Here is a 6,926-nt window from a genome sequence, read left to right as displayed (position 1 = left end):
ATATATATATCATTAGGAATCAAATCCAAGTCCATTTACTATGATTTTCTCATTTTCCATCAAGCCATTTTCTAAAGGAACTATATTTTTCAATAACCGGTTTCGATATCCAACACCATAATTCATCAATTCCTAGCTAAATAACATGAAATACAACCAAATCCATCATCAACATGCCATATAGAAAATTCGACCAAATGAGGGTGGTTGAAGAACATGTGATTTTCTCGCTTATTTTTCCTTCCAAACATCACAAAATGACTAAAAATACTAGGATATTATGAAATCTAGCAAAATTCATCACCAAAACTTCTCTCTCTAGGTTTGGCCAGCAAAGGTTTCCTCTTGAAAACTTGAATTTCAGCCATGGAAAATGAAAAAGAATGCGTGGGAAAGGTAGATCACAAGCTAAAATTAAAAAATCTTACCTTTACTTGCTTGATTCAATGAAATCCAATAATTTCTCTTGAATTTTTCCTTCCTATGGTTTGTTCTTCTCTTTTTCTCTTTGTTCCCTTGCTTGGCCGGCCATAAGAGTGAAATGGGAGAAGCTTAAGTCGGTTTATAAAGGAAAATCATAAAAATATTAAAGCTTGACACATGTCACCACTTGATTGGTCCATGATTAAAAACTTAACCATTAAGCAATTTCTCACCACCACATGTAATCCCATAATTATCTAAAGTATAAAGTGATAATAGGCTAAATTCATTGGCTTGACAAGTGTCATGGTGGTGTAAAATTTCAATTACGTCCTCATGGACACGTGAAATGACTGTTTTGCCCTTATACTCGAAAAATGTCAGAATTGAAATTTTTTACTCCACAATTTCAAATTATGCTCCAAATAGTCAAACGTGGTCAAAAATCTTGTCCAACATTCCAATTTTACCTTCGGGTGGCAAAATGACCATTTTGCCCTTACATTGTGAAAATTCTCGACTAAACTCCAAATCAATCCTCGAACTTTAAATCACCATATTTAGACATTTTAAGGTTCAATAACTCTCAAATGCATCTTAAAATCTCTATTTGGACTAGTTCGAGGCTTTAATCAACTTAATTGTACCACTAGGTACAATACCGACTTTTAACGATTTTTCAAGGCATCTGCATACTTGGATGCAGACATGCTATCAAGTACATGAATGACATGGCAAGTATATCATAGAGCTGGGCTTGACATATTCACCCTTTAGTTGTTCAAGATACAAATTTTGTTGATCTTACTACTCCACAAGTCTCTGATAATAATCCTGATCCTGTTGTTGATAATTCTCCTGATTCTGTTGTTGATAATTCTCCTGATCCTGTTGTTAATAATTCTGTTTCTGTTTCTATTATGGATCTGCCTAATTTGAGTGCACCTACAGTTGTACCTGTTGAAGAACCACATTCTTGTAATTCACCTTCCAATCTTAGAAAAAGTACTAAACAAAGACACCCACCAAAATACCTTGAAGGCTATCATTGTACCTTTCCTACACAAACCAATTTTGTTACCAAATATCCCATCACCAAATACTTGTCTAGTAATCAACTCTCATCTGATCATAAAGCTTTTACAATGGCCTTGTCTCACATACTTGAACCTACCTATTATCATCAAGCTATAAAACATGTCCAATGGAGGGAGGCCATGAAATCTGAATTAGATGCTTTAGAGGCCAATGGGACATGGACAATGGTGCCTTTACCCCCTAATTCTCATGCCATTTGATGTAAATGGGTCTACAAGGTCAAATTAAATGATGATGGTTCAGTTGAGAGATACAAAGCACAATTCGTGGCCAAGGGTTTTAATCAGAGGGTAGGCTTTGACTATCAAGAAACATTCAGTCCCGTGGTGAAACATACCACTGTTCGATTGTTTTTAGCATTGGCATCTATTAAAGGTTGGTTTCTTACTCAGCTTGATATCAATAATGCTTTCTTGAGTGGGGATTTGAATGTGACTGTTTTTATGGAATTGCCACAAGGGTATCATTTTAAGGGGGAGTGTCCTACCAGTGGTAAGATGGTATGTAAGTTGAATAAGTCGTTGTATGGACTTAAACAAGCATCACGATAGTGGAATTCGAAATTTACCACTTGTTTACTAGCATATGGCTTTCAACAGTCTAAAGCTGACTATTTTTTGTTTACTAAGACTACTCAAGCCGAGGAATTCATTGCCTTGTTGGTTTATGTGGATGATATTGTGATTGGCAGCACCTCAATGGATCTTACTAATGAAATTAAAGATTACTTGAGTTCTAATTTCAAGCTTAAGGACTTAGGGAAACTCAAGTATTTTCTTGGCTTAGAGGTGGCAAGATCAAGCAAGGGAATATTTCTTTGTCAAAGAAAATATACTCTTGGCATCTTTACAAAATATGGCTTATTGGGATCTAAACCAGTGTCTACACCGATTGAATATCATCACAAGATGACAAAGGCAACAAATGAAGAACAGTTGAAAGATAGTACTATGTATAGACAGCTGGTTGGAAGACTCTTATACCTTACATTTAGAAGACTAGATATTTCATATGCTGTTCACATACTCTCCCAATATATGGACAATCCAAGTGAAGCTCATTTACAAGCAGTTTTCAGAGTATTACGATATCTCAAAATAGCTCCTGGTTAAGGTATTTTATTTTCTAGTGATTCTAATTTGTGTTTACAAGCATATAGTGATAGTGATTGGGCTGGCTGCCTAGATACTAGAAGATCAGTCACTGGTTTTGGTGTCTTGCTGGGAAATTCATTGACAAGTTGGAAAGCTAAAAAGCAAACTGTAGTAGCAAGGAGTTCTACTGAAGCTGAATATTGAGCAATGGCAGTAACTTGTTGTGAAGTGATTTGGTTACTGTATTTACTTAAGGATTTCAATGTTGAACATTCATGTGCAGTAAAACTGTTTTGTGATAATCAATCTGCTCTTCATATTTGTCAAAATCCTATATTTCATGAGCGCACCAAACATATTGAGATGGACTGTCACTTCATACGAGAGAAAGTAGTTGCAAGCCAGATTGATCCATCATATATTCCAATAAAGTCCTAGCTTGCAGATCTCTTCACCAAAGCCTTACAACCTGGACCATTTCATTCACTCTTGAACAAGATGAGTATTATTAATATTCATAATACTCCTCTTGAGGGGGAGTGAAGAGTATAAATTTATTTTATTTATTGTAAATAGCTCATTTTAATGTTCTTTTACATTTTTAGCCTTGTATGTTGTTCTGTATTACAAACTTAACCAGCACTATAAATAGCTGGTTTCTGGTTCTTTCCCTTTTAACCAAATGAGCAGAAATAATTCCCAAATTCTTGTTCTTCAATTCCATGAAATTACAGATTCTTTCACAATTTTCTTTATCTCGCCATCCATATAAAAATTTTAAAATTAAATCTCGATTTCTCTCTCTAGTCAAATACTGTCTATCTCATCATCCAGAGATGACATCAAGCTCTTTCTTATTTTGTTTTATTTTTTCAGATGGTGGATCTTGGGGTTTTCAAGAACAATGAACAACGATTTTGCTCTTCTATGGTGATTGTAGGCAGCATGATGAATTTGGTCTTTGGATGCTTTCTGGTGATGACTTGCTTCGAAATGTGTGCTGCAATAGAGATGCTTGTGTTGACGAGTTGGATTAGATTGGTTAAGATGATGGGCTCAGGGAGAAGAAATAGCTAAAGTATATTTGATGGGTTTTATGGTGGTTCACGGTTTTATTGTGTTTGGGATTGGGATGATTGTTAAGCATGTTTGCTCGGGATTTTGATTTTTTTTATGGAATTTTGAATTGAAATTGTTCAAGGAATATTTTGTAAATGGAGTATATTTTGTTTTTGCATAAGGGGAGTGAGCAAGGCCCTCTTGATAGGGATTTATTTTGTCTTGTTTTGGAGGGTTATGGAGTTTTGTAACCTATCTTTTATGAAATGCACAATTTCATGGCTTAGTTAAAAAAAATATGTGTTTTAGGTTCTTGAGTTTATTGGTTTATACATAGAACCCCAAAGTTAAGAAGTTGAAATTGATTAAACTGGTTTTTAAGTATTGCGAAACTGATTTTTAGGCATTATGTGACTTAATCACTGCGTGATTGGTTTTTAGGTATTACATGATTGGTTTTAGGCATTGCGTGATTGGTTTTTTGGCATTGCGTGATTGATTTTTAAGTAATGCTTAAGTCACACAATGCCTTACTAACTAGTCACGCAATGCCTTACTAACAAGTCACACAATATCTATCAACTAGTCACGCAATGTCTTATAAAAAACTAGTCACGCAATGTCCAAAGTCAATCATGCAATGTTCAAAATCAGTCATGCAATGTCTAAAAACTAGTCACGTAATTCCCAAAAATCACCAAAACTATTGTATTCCATTTAATAAAATCAACAACTTCAAACGATACACCATATTTCATTTAACAACATAATTAACGAATATACCTACTTGACAAAGAATGCTCAAAATGTTCAAAAGTTTTTCTTCATATATCAAAAATCACTCTAAACTGCTTAAAAATGCTCAAAATGCTCACAGGTTTTCTTCATGTATCAACTACTCTTAAATGCTCAAAATGCTTAAATGTTTTTTTTCTAGTCAGGAATACTTTAGAGATGAGTAATCTGACAAGAAAAGCTCAAAGAATATGAGGCAGCTTGAGGCGCAGATCTAAACATACTTGACCCGTTAATAGGTTTCTGGTTGAGGCGCGAAGCCAAAAAAATGGTCAATTTCATTAAGGGTAATTTTGTCCAAATTTTAATTCTCTTGGTTAAAAACAGTTAAAACTATAAAGAGGTCTATTGTCAGAAACACTTTATGCATGGGACCATCTAAAAAAAGAACTCTAAAAACATCGTAAGTTGGACCTAAGTCTTTACATGATTTTCAAAAGATTTTTTTTTCAACAAAAAAGCAATCCCAAGAATTCTCAAAGGAAAACTATTAATTATCTCCATCTAGTGATTTTTTGCAGTACCAATCAATATCACTAGCTAAACCCAATTTAGTGAATTAATTATCTATGTACCCAATTAGGCTTCTATAATATTTAATTAAAATTTGCAATAATAAAAAATCAATAATCATAATATTTGAAATTATTTAATATAATATTAATTTGTTTTAACATTTGACCATTTGCGTACTAACAATTGACCAAAAATGAAGAATTAAATTATTTATTATCTTGACTTAAAAAGGAACGATATTGTTTTTAGTGGAAAGCTTTGAGACATGAAACAAGTTGTTGATATTGTAAAGATTAGGGTTGCATGGTGGCACAGTGTCACGACCCGGAACCTCCCTCAGGCCCATGACAATCGACGTGACGTCCCGATTGACACTCAATATCCGAAATGCCAACCGAAACCCCACAAGACTTTAATATCAGTTTCTTTCCTTTCCTGTGAGCAATTGTTGTTAAATATTGAGTTTTAAGAAAATATAAACTTTTTTAGATCGAAAACAATCAAATAAAATTTTCGCCACACAGAAGTATTTTGGTCATTTTACCCAAAAAATTTGAAACCTGGTAAAAATATGATATACAAGTAATAAACATTCCTTTCATGTCTAAAAATAAGTTTCATTGTCTAATTCATCAATTTAAAATGAAGTTATAGCTATTCAAATTAAATAAAAATATTTTATAAAATATTTTATTTTCGTATAAAACAATATTTATAGAACTCTGTGTAAATAATTTTTGTAGCTTAAAAGTAAAATAAATTCATATATACAGTGGCAGACGTAGCCAAGTATACAAAATATTCTACAATGACATGTGGGTCCCAAAATAACCAAAATAAACACAATTGTAAACCTGCGATTTCTAAGGGTGCGAATCCAACAGCAAACCCTCGACAAAATCGACGGTCTAAAGATTTCCTTGAGCCTGAAATGTGTGAAAGGAGGGTGGTGAGTTTTTATAAACCCAGTGAGTAAGCAAAGTCCATCTAGAACATCTAAAGCCGAGTAAGTGGAGACAATTTAAAATATCTCATCATAATAGGATTCATAGCATCAAATCTCATTTCATTTCATATAAATCAATTTGGCTTATGATTCTCGTAAAAACTTGGCTCTTGCCAAGATTTGCACTTAGTGACACCTTACGTCGGGGCATCCAACCGAGTCCGCCAAGGTTGTTAACATAACATATTAGTATAAAACTCATTATTTTTACATTTAAAAGCACAGCCATTCCTTGGCATTGGCTGAGTTTCACCATCACGTGGTGGTTTGGTGTGAAGTGAACTCTAACGTTACCTTAGGAGATACCCTCCGCGCCTCTCGTACCAAGGTAAAATATAACGGGATTTACCGTGCCCCTCTCATAGGCTGGTCCATGGAAATCGCCCACTACAGTAAGCTAATCAATTATCCCACCAAATCAATAAAAATTTCGACAATATGACATGGCTAATATGATATTACCTAGCCTATCAAGGCCAAACAAAACAATTCATATATTCCACACAAACACTTTTCACTTTTGAAACATAATAATTTACCATTTAAAACTCATCATTCTTTAGAATCATAAAAACGAGTATAAACTATTTTAGATAGTTAAGATGATCATCTGATTACTCACCTTAACGCGAGTATGGAGTACTCCTATTCTTGGTCCTCGGGTACGATATCCTTACTCTTACCAAGGGGCTCACCACCTATACCTAGTACACAACAAGTAATTTAACACATTTGTGCCAAACTGTTATAAAACTATTTCAGGCTCTACATAAATGCATGAAATGGAATGAGAAGTGTCCAAATAATCACTTAAAGATGGTGTTCTACGTAGGTTCAATTGTAATCAGAATGAATTTGTATTCGACCTAATTCGAACTATACACCATTGATTTAACCAAAACATCCAATTCAACTCCAAATATATTCATTACACT

The sequence above is a fragment of the Theobroma cacao genome, chromosome 9 (assembly GCF_000208745.1).
Source record: "Theobroma cacao cultivar B97-61/B2 chromosome 9, Criollo_cocoa_genome_V2, whole genome shotgun sequence".
NCBI lineage: Eukaryota > Viridiplantae > Streptophyta > Magnoliopsida > Malvales > Malvaceae > Theobroma > Theobroma cacao.
Note: the sequence above shows the minus strand (reverse complement) of the source record.